Source organism: Vidua chalybeata, chromosome 1 (genome assembly GCF_026979565.1).
Source record: "Vidua chalybeata isolate OUT-0048 chromosome 1, bVidCha1 merged haplotype, whole genome shotgun sequence".
In the NCBI taxonomy this organism is placed as follows: Eukaryota; Metazoa; Chordata; class Aves; order Passeriformes; family Viduidae; genus Vidua; species Vidua chalybeata.
Genome location: NC_071530.1, coordinates 140,873,459 through 140,887,764, shown reverse-complemented (window position 1 = coordinate 140,887,764; position 14,306 = coordinate 140,873,459). Strand labels below are relative to the sequence as shown.

At 40.6% G+C, this 14,306-nt stretch overlaps 1 long non-coding RNA gene across 1 annotated transcript; it reads left to right on the top strand.

Moving 5' to 3' along the window:
* The first annotated feature begins 206 nt into the window (after positions 1-206).
* Positions 207-9,194, top strand: LOC128794419 (uncharacterized). Its single transcript, XR_008433102.1, has 3 exons — positions 207-294; positions 7,085-7,195; positions 8,975-9,194. It is a non-coding gene; the product is annotated as an uncharacterized LOC128794419 (long non-coding RNA).
* Positions 9,195-14,306: the final 5,112 nt, after the last annotated feature.

Genomic DNA, 14,306 nt, shown 5'->3' with positions numbered 1-14,306 from the left:
CCAATTGCCCTGCAAGCATTTGCACACACAGCCATCAGGTGCATTTGATGCTGAGGTGGAATTTCTCAGGTTGGCAGCTCTGTGATGCACCACAAATACCAAACATTCAGTGCAGAAGATTTCCCTGAGTGATGTAACAGAGGGCTAACTTCCTTGTAACTGGGATGTAACTGATTGTAGCCTATCAGAAAGCATTGAAAATAAAGCACAGCTGCTCTCAAGACAACTCTTTCCAAGGTTACATGAAACCACAGTTGATTTTGTTTATTTTCAGTTCGGACTCTCCAAACGCAGGTTAGCTTTGAATTTCCAGATGTGCAATGTGGTAAAAAATGCCATGTGTTTTCACCTAGCATGCATCTGTGCAGTGAGCACAGAAATTATGTTAGAAATGTTGGTCACTGATGTGATTGTCCACTGATGATAAAAGACACCATTTAACTACTTGACAAACAACTGGTCTGTTCACTGGTGAGTTCACCAGCTAAAGGCTCATCATCCTTTGTGCTTCAGAAAGCTAGAGTGAGTCACAATATATCCAAACTGAACTCTGGACTCCAAATCTCATTAACCCCGAAAAAGCCCTGCTTTAGCTCTGCACCTCGACAATATAACGTTTTAATGTCAATTTGCTTGAAGGACCCAGGGAAAATCTGTAGCAGCATAACAGTCATGTGTGATCTGTTCAGCATGTCTGCTTTGTGGGTTGTTTTAGGATGCAGGAATGGTGCCTGACTCCCTCTAGGCTTCCCAGGGGGTTAAGGTGCACATGGGGCCACAGGAACTGGGCAGCTCATCCAGGAGCCGCAGGTGAAGCAGCTCAGGTTAGATAAAGACAGTCTGCATGGCTTTTTGTGGCTGGTGCCTCACTTTTCCCAGCGAGTACCTTGCAACTAGAGTTTTATGGCGTTATGGATATACTGAACAGTAGGCTGACTGTCATGGTAGCAGTCCTTTCTTGGGATGGTCACTGGATTCCTTATGTGGCTCAAATAAAATCACCCACTGTTTTAATATGCACTGATTTATAATCAGGCATTTTGTCCCAAAGGGCAGACTCCCATCTCCTTCCCCTTCTGAAGATACTCTTTGCACTCCAGAATCCCCCCTAAATTTTTCACTTCAGATTTCACATTTGAATACTGTACAGTCACTCTGTATTTAAGCAGAGAAATCATCACAACAGTTGAGAGTTATTAACACAGGGAATTCACAACCCCTTGCAAATGCTGAAGGCAGGAGGGAATAAACACAGCCTTTCCAGCTTTCATAAAGAACAAACAGCTCACATGTCCAAAAAACTGTGTCTCTACAGCTGTGTTAGCTGAACTAATCACATATATTCCTTTCTTTGCAAAGCCTGAGAGTACAACATTTGTTTAGGTCATGTGGGAAAGACTATTTGTTTTTGCTGCTTATTTAGTTTATTTGCACTATGGTCACTAGTTAAAGTAAACTGAAACAGGAAAGGGAGGAGAGTTACTCTTTCCTATTCCTTTTTTTTAAGTCTACAATGTATGTCAACTTTTTAAACTTGTTACAATTTCTTGATATCAAGAGTTTAAGGCAGAACATGAAGATTTGATTCTTCTTCCACTGCAACTGATATGACAAATCACTTTAGATGAGACATTTAGTAATGTGAACTGGAGTATGCTGAAAAAGAATCAGTCATTAGGGTTAATGTTTTCAACAATGTCTAGTAATTTTAGCTGGTGCCATTTTTCATGCTCGACTGATAACACTTGAAAGTTTCCAGAGTTTGGGTGAGCAGCAGTGTATGTGCTCTAGTCTCTGTTTCTGATGTCTCTATTTGAGGATTGAGGCTGCAAAACTGGAGAAGATTCCTGTGAAGAGTTTAATAGGGAAAGCAAAATTCACACATACAAGCAAAGCAAAACAAGGAATTCATTAACTCCTTCCCATTGGCATGCAGGTTTTCATACATCTCCAGTTAAGCAGGGCTCTATGATGTTTAATGGTGTCTTGGGAAGACAAACACTATCACTCTGAATGCCCTCCACTTCCCTTCCTCTTCCCCCAGCTTTATGTGCTGAGCATGATGCCATATATTGTGGGATATTCCTTAGATCAGTTAAGGTCAGTTGTCATGGCTGTGTCCCCTCCCAAATCCTTGTGGATCCTCAAACTCCTCACTGGTGGGGTGGTGTGAGGAAAGGCTTTGACCCTGTGTCAGCACTGCTCAGCAATGACTAAGAAATCCTTGAATTATCAACACTGTTTTCAGAAAAAATCCAAAACACAGCTCCATACCAGCTACTATGAAGAAAATTAATTTTATCCCAGCCCAAAGCCAGACAGTTCAAGGAGACTACTTTTGGGAATCAAGTCAAAACCACTGGAAAAGCTCAGCAGGGTGAAGTGTCTCTGGTGTTTTAAATAACCAGAACTATCTGGTGTTTCTCTATGGGATACACGTTAGTACATTTATACCTATGGGATCTGAAGAGGATTAGGAAAGGTACTCAAGAGGTGAGACATAGCATTGCAAGTGCATATCCTCCTTTTCCCATCATAACTGGTTCATTATTTTTTATGTTTTTGAGCTTAGAAACTGAAGAATGTCATTCTCTTAAATTAGAGTTTTAATTACATCAGTGAGAAGCTGGCTACTCCAGGATTTGGCTATGGTTCATTATTTACATAGGTAAAAGTCTTCAAGTGCTGCATTTCTGAAATGACAATTCTAAATGGCAAAACCACATAAAAGCACTAGGAGTAGTTTGTGACTTGGAGGGAAAAATGTAATCAGCAATTTTCCAGGCTGGATTCCCCCAGTGGAATCGCTAATGTTGCAAACGAACATTTATCCAAATCCAACTAAAACACCTTGGCAGTTGCAAAGGGTAAGCAAAATCTTTATCACCCTTAGAAAAATGGATGTTATTTAAGTAATTATTAGCAAATTTTTTATGATCTGTCGTGGGACAGCATGAAACAGAAAATAACTTAGTTAACTTTGCACAAATGATCAGAATGAAGAACACTGTGTGACTTTATAAGCTCAGCATGGAGGCCTCACTAGATCCTTCATCTTTGGCTAATAACAAAAATTGAACATTTTTTTACTAGCAGGTGTCCTTGACCTCAATGAGCCTTAATTTGTAAACATCCTTTCTACAGCTGTGTGAGCTTTGAAGTATGCAACTTCTCATCACTATCCAAGATTTGACTTCAGAGCTTTCTCCTGTTCATCTTTGGACTCATCCAGGAGCCCTGAAGTGCCAGTCGAATTCTGAGTTCTTGACTTGACATCTTCATCATTAGATTTGTGCTACAAATAGGAGTGATTTTTCAGGGATTTCAGATTCTAGAAGACAGAGATTATATGAGATAGATTTGGTGCAGTGTGTAATGTGAAAGTGGTTTCCAAATTGTTGTGTTTAGTTTATGCCATTCAGACCAATAATTCCTTCACTTCTATGATCTCATTCATGTCTGTCTCTTTTTCATGTCTTTTATACCACAGAGAGCAGCACCAATGTATTCTGAATTCTTCTGCTTGCTCTGAATCACTTTTATTCTGAAATTCCGTTATGAATTAAGAGTGAGGAGGTATTATATTTGTGCTTGATGAGGAAAGTATATTCCATGCCAGCAACTAGATAGCTGAAAGAGTACTACATTAATATCTGCTTGATAGACACACTTCTTTGAGTTTGGGAGCAAAGAATACATAGATTTTCTTCTGCACTGCAGGTATTGTGTTGAGAGTCATACATATCCAGATCAGGAAGTATTGAGCCCATTTTTCCTGCACCAGTCTTTTGTCTTTTCCACTTTCTTCAGGACTGATGATACAGAGAAAATAATGTAAGCCTCATCACTGTCATTTGTGTCATCAGCGTATTCTTCCATGAGGTGAAATGTATTTTGAGGAACATATTTTTCTATACAATGTTTGTTTGCCTGTTCAAGACTGGATTAGAACCAGTGCAATCAAGGACAAAGAAGTAAAAATGAATCTGCCAATGCAATGGACTGCTACAACTATAGATTAATTTCTTGCCAAGTACATATTGTAGCAAAAACAGACTGAAGCAAAAACAGACTTCTAATTTATACAGTTTTATTTTTTGTCCAGCTTTGTGAGCAGCAGAACTTATTCTCTATCCAGAAGCCAGCTGCTGTAGAGCTAGTAGGTCTTCTCATTCCACCAGGGCACAAAGTAGCTTTTGAGCCCCTTTGGGGGTTAGAATAGTTGTTGATTTTGAAATGTGATGGCCCTCCAGTCTCACTTCTATTTGCCAATCTAAAGTGAGGGCCATGGAAATTGAAACACGGAGTCATTGGGATTGCTTTTATCACCTGTCTCAGATCCTGTTGTCCCACCATTCTCCACATTGCCTTCAAGAAGCATAATCTCAGTGGAAATCAGTATTGCATAGGATATAGTAAATGTACAGCTCTTCCATGTACTAATTTTCCCACTCTTTTCTTTTTAACCTGTCTTGGTAATAGATAATAAAATCCTCATCATTTGGTTTGCCAGAACTTTGTTGCACAGTTGATCAGCAAAAAAATAGCACAGAATCACAGAGTCATCCAGATTAGAAGAGGAATTCAAGATCATCCAGTCCAATGTCAACCCAGCACCATCATAATCACCCCAAACCATATCCCCAGGTGCCACATCCAGATGCCTTTTGAAGACTTCAAGAAATGGTGACTTCACCACTTCCCTGGTACCTAATTAGTCTTGCAGTGAGAATGCCTAACTCACCAATGCCAAAACAGTCTCAAAGTGAAAAGATTTTTCCTAATATCTAATCTGAACCTCCCTGGCAGGACTGTCTAGTTTGGTCTAGGTAGTCTGGAATGCATAAGTGTGACAGATTAGGCAATACCTATAGTATATCAGTTTATGTCACATCACAACTGGAAGAGATTTGGCCTGCATCAGTAGAATTCCCTCATAAAATAATGAGTAGTTATGAAATCACTTGGAGGAAACTGCCACCATAAAATTCATCTATTACCAGTACTGGACCACAACCACATGTACCCTGACAGAATTTTCCTCTTTCTCCCTCCCTCTCTGCCTAGTCACAGATCTAGAGGTCTGGGCTGTGATCAGGAAATCCCTGTATGTGCTGGTCCTGTTCCAAGATCGTGTGTTCTGACCTCTGATCCCAGACCTGGTTGACATCTGTTGGGCTGCACAGCTCTGAATTTGATTGAGATTATTCTGATGGAAAACAAAGAAATCTATTGAGGGGTTTTATACTTGGAACTCTTGGGAAGGAAATGTTAGAATTAAGATTTGTGGGATGAGTTTTTGAAAAGGAAAAATTAGTCTTACTTTTTCCCCCAGTTATGTTATTTCACATTCTTGCTAATTCAACATACAATAAATCAAAGTGGTGTACACTCACTTATATTTCAAATCAGTTAAATTTGTAAAATATCTATAGACATATATTTCTGTGCAGCAAGTCAAGTGTGAATCAAAATTATATAATACATTTTACATTATGAACTTCATAAAGAGATCTATGAGAAGCACTCTTGTGGGACTGTCTGGTGTTGTGGCAGGATGCTTCACCTGGAATGTGGTTGTGCAGCTTAGGTAATGCCCTATTTTCAAGGCTGTAAGTGGTGAACTGAGAAAGGGTGTGTCATGCTGTTTTGATGCTAAATTATGCTAGAACTAGTCTGGTCCTTAATTGTGGCAGGTATGGTAGAGTACCCTTGTGTAAAAATGCTGAGCTGTCTGGAGGTATATGACTGACAGTCAACTACTTTGTACTATAGAAGTCCAGTTCCAATTTCAAATGGACAGATTCTTCTGTTATATCCCTTCTTGGAGTGTGTGTGAGGATCCTCCCGTGAGTGGGGAGGCCTCAAAGTTACACCTCGAGTTTGAGTGTAAGAGATTTTGTTCATAGTCATTGGTGTTGGTGACTTACATCAATGTCTAATAATTGTTTCTCTTTGCTAGGTTTAATAGAATTGCTTTGCTATAGTGCCTTATCCTGTCTTATACTATGCTATACTCGTAGTTTTAGCTTCTGTAGTCTAGCAAATAATTCTGATGAACATCTTTTGTCTAATCATTTATCATAATAAATCATCCATTTTTATATAAATATATTTGGTTTGCCATCCTTAAACCTACTGGAAAAAGTTGTACAAAGGCTCAATCACACCTCTGTAATTCCTTAAACCAGTCTGGGGCTAAGATTGGATCCAGCTGCCCCCAGGCTCCTCTCTGAGCAGGAGTTTAGAAAGCAAGGGACTCCCTTCTGCACCTTGTGACTCAACAGGAGGGCTTCCCTAATAAACTTTGTCTGAAGCCCCCACCTCACCCATGACAGGTGTGTAGATGTGAGGTTGTAGTAGTCTGTTAAACATTTGAGATAAAAAATGTTTAAATGTAATTGCTCCGTTGATTTGTCTATCCAAATTTTGAGTAATTCTTTAATGCATTTCAGATGTAATGTCAGAAAATATAGAGAAGGACATTAACATGAAGATTTGAGAGGATTTAACAATACTGTAAAATAAATAAAAACTGTAGGCTACTACAGTGTAGTGAAGGTTCATCCTTCAGTTCATGAAATTCTGTGGGAAAATGAGTCTGTGAGTACAAAGACCATATATCTCTAAGTTCATGTGTCAGAAAACACATTTTGGTATTTTAACAATTCTGAGATGATGGCATTCTTGCAGGGCAAGGCAATATTTGTAACCTCTTCACACAGGCTGTCCTCGGAGGTTAAATTTTCTTCATTATACCAAGTTCAGTTTGTTTGAGTTTGTTTGTTTGTTTGTTTGTGGGGTTTTGGTTTTGTTGGGTTTTTTTTTGTGTTGGGTATTTTTTTTTTTTTTTTTTTTTTTTTTGGTTTTTGGTTTCTGGTTTGTTTTCCTTCTGGGAACAGATGGTGTTTTGGTGTTTTCCCCTTGTGAGATACCTAGTGAACATCATTTAGCGAATAAGACATGGAAAATTTTTCAGGACTTTCCATGAACTTTCTATATTGTCACTAGTAATTAACATGATTTTCCACGGTAATATCTTTATTGAAATTGAGTACTCTTTTTCATGATATTCATCTTTCAGCTGGGCTGAACTTGGCTTTCACTTTCTACTGAACAAGAATCACTGAAGTTTTGTCTGTACTATATCCACATCTGCCCCTGGCTCTGCATGACTGGAAATTTGGAAATGCTGGTAACAAGTTTTCCCAGTGGATACAAATCATTATGTATTTCATCCTGACTAATTTCGTCCATATAAAAGTTTGTTATATAACTGAAGTTTCTGCTACAGTCCGTGAAAACTCTGAGGCTCCTTTAGAGAACAATTCATCCTATCGTAATGTTGAAATGTCTGAAATAATGTGGGTGCTGACTGTATTCCTCAACAGTCATTCTGTGTGAAGGACATCCAGAGCTGGTTTTATCTGAGCATCCACATTTAAATGACTGAAATTAATTCAGGAGTTCTGAGGGTTTGAAGGCCAGACTACATGACTTGCTCAGTCCATGACTAAATATACCAATATTATATGTTTGCTAAGACACATTCAGTACTTCTACCTACTTAAGCCACCTTCTGTTCGGTGGGTCCTGTTTGTAACTGATTTCCTCCAAATGGGTTGAAAACAAGTTGCTAGAAATGCTCTGCCTGTCCCACAGGATCCCTGCTCTGTCCCTCTGTTCCTCACGCTTCCTTCTCTGTGTGTCAGTCCGGGTGTGGCCAGGCAGTGGGAGCACAGCGCGGACTCTCCTTTGATGGTGGCACACGAGCCCTGCATGTGCAGTCCAGCTTGCACCACGTCTGACCAAGAGCACCGTGTTGTTTTATTGCGTGGGCTCTAACATGTGCAGCAATACGGCGTATAAATGTGAGAAGTGTACTCAGCTTCTAGGCAAATCCTTAGATGGTGCATCATGGCTGATTAGTGTAAACCTTGCATTTATGTCTTCTTGACAACATGTTCTTACTTACTACACTGGAATGAAAGGGTAGATCCAGCCTTCACATATGGGGTACATATGCTGTAAAAAGGGCAATTTTGCTGAATCGGCTTAGTTGAGTAAATTGCAAAGGCATGACGCTGATTATCTAGATGGGAACACTAGCCTGAAAATTAATAATGGAACTTTACAGGCTCATTTGCTGCCCAGGTGAATTTCACTAGAGGGGCTTCAAGCAGTGAAAGTGCACGTGCATGTGATATATAAAATGCACCTGTTCAAATAATGTTTCTTTTCTAGATGTTATATTACTGGGGCATGGAATAATTTCACTTTTAAAAAATCCTACCCCAATTTAAATGCCTCCCCCCTGCTCTCCTGTTGATCTTAATAAAAATGTCTTCATTGAAGGGAGCTGGTTATTAGGGGAACAAATAAACTGCCCATAGTCAGGAGTACATATAAAGCGTTTTTCATCCATACATCCCAAAGCAATTTGCAGTAAGAGGGCATGTATCATATTTTGCACATGGTGAAACCAGAAATTCAGAGACTCGAGAAGAAAGTCATCACAGAAGACTTAAAATAAAGTGCTGCATTTTTTTGCTAGCATTTATTTTACATAGAGGATATAATGTCTGTGAACAAATGCAGTTGTGTAGAGCCCCTTTAAATGTGTACAGCCAGTACTGGGAAGGGTAAGTAACACAGGAAAGAGGGAATGGTTTTTGCTCAAGTTTTGATTACTGTAAGTTCAGTGATAGAATCTGTTCCTTCCTTCTTCAATTCCTCTTTATGATCCTCACACAAAATTATTAAGAACAAATATATTGCTGTAAGCAGCCCACAGGAATGAAAGGGTAGTAGAACAAATTATTATTCTTCTTGATCTTCACAACTAACTAAGACTAAAATTTTATTGCTGTGTGTTCTTGTATCAGTCTTTGTTGGAAATTGGAATGCATCACATACAGTTTGAGTGACAGATGATCATCCATTGCATTAACATTTTTATTGTTCTCCTCCTCAGGGCTGACACCTCACATTTCTGAAAGTTGAAGGATCATCTCTGCATGCTGAAAAGGCCCTATCTTATTGCCTGTCCCAGGCTGGTAAAACAGCAGGCATATATTAGTGAATCTATCTGTGGGAGCAAGGTGGAGCAAAATGGGAAGTCTCTGCTTATTCTTGTACAATGATTTGTTTCAGTTGCCAAGCTCTGTTAAATAAACTTCCAGTGTACCAAGCAGGAGTTTCACTTGTACAAGGAGGCTTTTCTTTGAACCTTTCCAGGTGGGAATGTTTTCTAGTACAAGGCTCTTATTTAATGTTCACATTGCCCAAAGGCCTCACAGTCAGCATCTCTGTGTAAACTTCATAAGGCATAATCCCTGCCTTAAGCACCTCATGGTCTGAGCACAAAGCAGTGCTGGACATGGAGTGAGCCAATGGATGTCACCAAGGTGACAGCCGCCTGTCTTACTAGGTCCAGTCACTTCTTTCATTAATTCAGTGATCTTATGTATTTAGTTTTGGTCTCTGGTGTCTGGCAAGGAAAGGGCAAGAGGCTGGAAATATCAAGAATGAGGACATGGAACAGGAGACCACTGCCAGTGGGAGGCAGAAAATGAGGAACAACATGGGAGAGAACAGAAACCATTCTGCCAGGAAAATAAAATTCCTGTTAATTTTCAGGTTTTCACCACTTGTTTTCAGAGGCAATGACATCCACTGGAATAGAGAACAAAGGAGGCAGATATCTTTTCTTGAGTTCTTACTGGTTGTAATTTTTCTGTTTCCTCCTTATGGATGGTCTGAGGTTGAAAAAGTCTTATGGGAAAGTTGTGAAGAAATGGTTATAGTCTTTTAATACTACAGGAACCAGAATATCTTCAGAGACCTTATGACCTAGAGCTAGTGGGGTTAATTTTAAGTTTAGGGTCTCTGGGATATGCAAACAACTTGATATTTACTCATTAAAGCACATTATGACCCATTGCTTTACTACCTCATCAGAATTTTTTTCTTCTGGCTGTAATGCCACATCTCTCTGGCACATCTTCCATGAGGAATGCCATTAAGAGTTTTGGATACATGACAGAACAGAGAGAGATGAAGAGAGCTGAGATGGTGACATAATTCACACCAATCTGAACCTGGAGGCCACTGTGCAGCCCTGATTCCTCTGCTGAGAAGACAACAACACCTGTAGATGTTGTCTCCAGAGCTGTCTGGAGCACACTTATGCAGCTAGTTAGGGAACAGGCACAGACATCTGGATGGAGGGGAGGCTGCCAGCCCAGCCCAGCTCAGCTCAGCTCAGCTCAGCTCAGCTCAGCTCAGCTCAGCTCAGCTCAGCCCAGCTCAGCTCAGCTCAGCCCAGCTCAGCTCAGCTCAGCATTAGCTCTCAGCTTTACACTGAGACCAGTTAAGGTGGCCCATGCCAGTGTTCCTAGATGATGTTCATGCCTTGATGGTGATCTTTGTCTGTCTCTGCACTTCTACTGCACAGCAGAGCACAGCTTGGAATCATCTGTTTCAGTCCCTAATGGGAAGCCAGAGTAAGTGAGATTTGGCCTGGGAAAAGTTCCCCTCTTGGCTTTCTCTTTTTTCCCTTTTTCTCTCTCCCTAGACAGGGATTTTATTGGAGGCAAGTAAGGGGTGAGGGAAAATAGTGAGGGCAGTGCAGTGGCTCACATAAGGAGCTCCTTCATTATGGTATTGCTGAAAAATGTTACTGAAGTGGTGCACTCCAGGGGATATACAAGGATAAGAATCTTAGCTGGAAGTCTGCTTCCTTACTGCTTCCCAGAAATTAAGAGAATTTATGCAATAATCAAGTACATTCAGTACCATATGTCAGAGCTTATCGTAACACACAGAAAAGGGAGCCTTGTTATGCTTCATGCTGCAGTGTCTGAGGCATTTCAGTTCAACACCTTTCTTTGCTTATTCACATCACATCAGAGAACAGGCAAAACGCTACGTCAGCCCGGGGCCAAAAGTTACTGGCACTGGTTTCTGTACAGTTCTTTCATGTGGGGAGGGTGTGGTGACCTATTGGTGGAAACACCCTGACAAACCTTGAAGAAATGAGTTCAGCCTTGGGCACAGATTGCATTTTCTTCTTCCCCTTTCCCCTGTGCATAACTCAAGGGTAAAAGAGTACCTGGACATGGAGGGGTAAGGTAGTGGTTGCTTCTGAACTTTCCCTGTACCCTGTAGGCTTCTGAAACTGCCTTGGGTTTCCTGACAGTCTGTCTGGGCTCTGTTAAACCTTTGACTCTCATATTGTGCAGCACATTTTTTTAGAAAGTGCTGTGTAGTCTCCAATAGCCAGGAGTGCTTTTAGCTTCTCTGATATTTTTATAGTTATTAGAGGAGCTGTTCTGTCAGGAAACTCCAAACACCCAATTCAAAGTGACCTATAATTTAGTCTGTTCTTTGGTGGTAGCAGTTCTGGATGTTAGGATCACATCTGGGTTATGCCATAGTGAGATGGTGTAAGCTGGTTTTATGAGGTTTATGTATTGTTGATCTGTAGGAGCATATCTCTGTGCTACACAACCCACAAACCACCAGAGAATCTGTGCAGAACTGGTTTATGCTACATCACAGAGACTGAGTTAATTGTGGCCAGGAAAAGGAGGCTGAAGGTAGTGATGGTCAAAAGACAGCTTCTGGATGATCCTTCTATTTCATTTGGCATATAAATTTTTTAAGTGAAAACATATTTTACTTCAAAAATTATTTGCATCCTTATTGGAAAAATAATCTACTTAAATTCTGCTAAATAGTTTCCCTCTGTGATATTATCTGTGCTCCTCAGGCCAAGCTGTTTGTGCTGAGACTGCTCTGGCCATTTGATTCTTTCAGAGCACCTTCTCCTCCACTTTGCATTTGACAGTGCATCTCCTGTGGGCTGCATGTGGTGCCCTGTAGGACCAAATTATGATTTTGCTTTCTCCAATTTTTTTATTTTCCTGCTCCCAGTGAAGTTTCCATGATAGTGAGACATTTTCTGCAGCTTACCAGAAATGTGTTATGGGATTCTGTCTTGATTTAAAAAGACAAGTGTCTTCTAAGGAAGGCAAAAGCCTCCCCTGACATGGAAAATGTAACACCCTTTCCTCCAAATTATTATAGTTTTGAAATTAATAGGCTCTCAGGCAAAGATATGGGAACAGGCATAACAGTTCTTTACTAGGAAAACTAAAAAATACAAATGTAATAGTACAGATATCATAAAAAACCACTGACAGAGTCAGACTATGACCTGACACCTTGTGGGTCAGGGTGTTGATAGCTGTTGATAGCAGTCCAAATTGGATGGTGGCTGTAGCCCTCCTGCAGTGCCAGGTGTGGTTCTGTTGGAGCAGCGATCCTGTAGAAGGGTGGAGTTTTCCTCTGAAGGTCCAGTAGTGGTGTAGATGGGCCTGGTCTTCCATTGGGAATCCAGCGGAGAAGACAGCTACTCCTCTGGGAATCCAGTGGGAAAAAGACTGCCCTGGTGTCCCAAAATCTCAGATTATATCCAGATAGGAATGCTTGGCTCCTCCCTCTGGGCAGAGCATCTCCTAGTGGGATGCTGTAATTTTTATCAGTCATGCAGTGACCCTCAGTGGTCCATTAACAGCAGATGTCTCCCCGGAGGGAGGATTGGTTTGTGGAAGAGATAAAGAAAACTGCCTAATTAACAGAAGATAACTGCCACACCTCTAACAGATGGCACATAGAATACATACATTTTCTTGCAGTCTAGGACAGATGCAAATGAGAGGCTGCAGTGCATGCCCCAAGATGTGACATGAAGGTGCCCAGCAACTGAAGAGCTCTGCAGGACCTTGTAAGGCACAGGGAAATGAATCTGCTGCAGCCTCCTCCGCTGTAGGGTCATGATTCCAAGGGATCCTCAGTTTCAACTATATCTGTATCTACAAGCTCCAAGCTTTTTTCCCTGGCTGGTTAATTGTAAAAGAGTAATCCAGCATTTAGGCATTTTGTATGATTGGTAGTTTGAAATCCAAAAAGGAGCTGAGGAGCTCTTAGTTGCTTGAAGAGCAATGTAGGGTGATATGGGTACATCTATCCTGTTCAGGGTCTCAGGTATTCTACAGGCACAAGCTGGCCTGAGCTGCCACATCCCCCATGCAGCCTGGAAATGCCTGGAAATCCCCTTGAAAGTCACATGTGAGTGGCAGGATCCCTTAGCTCAGCCCCACTGCTCTGGCTGCCTGGTTTCTGTGCTCAGTGGCAGCTCGGCATTGTGGCATTGTCACAGGTGTTCTCTGTGGATAGTACCCAGCATAACTTGGGTGTTCAGGCTCAAGATAAAGATATAAAACCAGATATATTGGGCCAGAGCGAATAGCATACTAGCCTGGTATTTTGTCTTGATTTGCCATATGGATACACCTAGGAAACTACAAAATATTACAAAAATTGAGAGATAATTTATCAAGTGTCATTCCAGTCTTCTGCAATTTACTCACCATCTGAACAAGTCATTGTCCTGAGAGATTTCTCTTCTATGAATCTCTGCAGCCTTCTTTTAAAAAGCTGAGGTCTTCTGGCAGCTGTGAGGGGGATGGTGAGGAGCTCCACAGATTAAACAGATTTTGGTGTGAGTAAAAATGTTCTTTGTTCTGAACCTGCTTCCATCTAATTGCATTTTAGAACCTATGTGTCTTGTCTGTGTTCAACAGTGGATTTATATTCAACCTGCCTTTATCCTCTCCCTGATTTGTAGAGCCCCATCAAATCCCCTTTGGACTATTTCCAGAGTGAAGACTGTCACCTCCTAGGCATTACTTGTACAGAAACTGTCCTGTGCTGTTTGAATGCCTTTTATTATAGTTTTATTCTTTTCTGAACATACCTCAGTCTATTATACCTTTCTGTGGCTGGAGACCACATGGCACAACTTTCAGAAAACTGATGCATAAACACACACGGTGCCAGATTGATGAATTCTGTGCTTTCCTTTTTCATAATAATTCTAAAAACTTGGTTTTCTTTACAATAGACCATGGCACTGAGATAATACTTCCATAGAACTATCCAGTTATAAAGCAAGCTGCTATTTGCTCCTAATTATTTTAAAGTGTTAATTACAGAAAAAAAAAAAGAAAATTTGGCACAGGAAATATGAGGTAGTTCTCTAATAAATTCACATTTCTTATAGAGTAGAACAAGGTAATTCAGGTAGAAAAGAAAATGACCAAGTCTAATCAGACACTAGTGAAAAACTACAAATTGCTGGAGTGCAGATACCTCAACCAAGGTAATCAGGCAGCAGCTAATCAAAACGGATTTCCCTAATCATATTTCTGTCTTCTTTTTCTAGGAATATAAACTTTTGA